This window comes from Cricetulus griseus, chromosome 5, assembly GCF_003668045.3.
Source record: "Cricetulus griseus strain 17A/GY chromosome 5, alternate assembly CriGri-PICRH-1.0, whole genome shotgun sequence".
In the NCBI taxonomy this organism is placed as follows: domain Eukaryota; kingdom Metazoa; phylum Chordata; class Mammalia; order Rodentia; family Cricetidae; genus Cricetulus; species Cricetulus griseus.
In genome coordinates, this window is record NC_048598.1 from 177,942,885 (window position 1) to 177,943,144 (window position 260).

A 260-nucleotide genomic window follows, 5' to 3' on the forward strand; every position below is an offset into this window, starting at 1 on the left:
AGGATTCTCATCTGTTAGCTCAGTCTCAATTATCATACATCTATATATTTTATAAGACTTATCTTATCGGACACCTTATTGGCGTCCCTTCTAGCTGGTGAACACATTGTGCCGCTGAAGCAGGAGCCGAGGGGAAAAGAGGGCCCTTCCTGTTTCTCTTTCGCTTAAATGAGTCTCCTTGCTATGTCACTTCCTGCCTGGATTAGCTTCTCTACTACATTTCCCAGAATCCTCTTTCACTCCTACTTCCGTCTAACTTT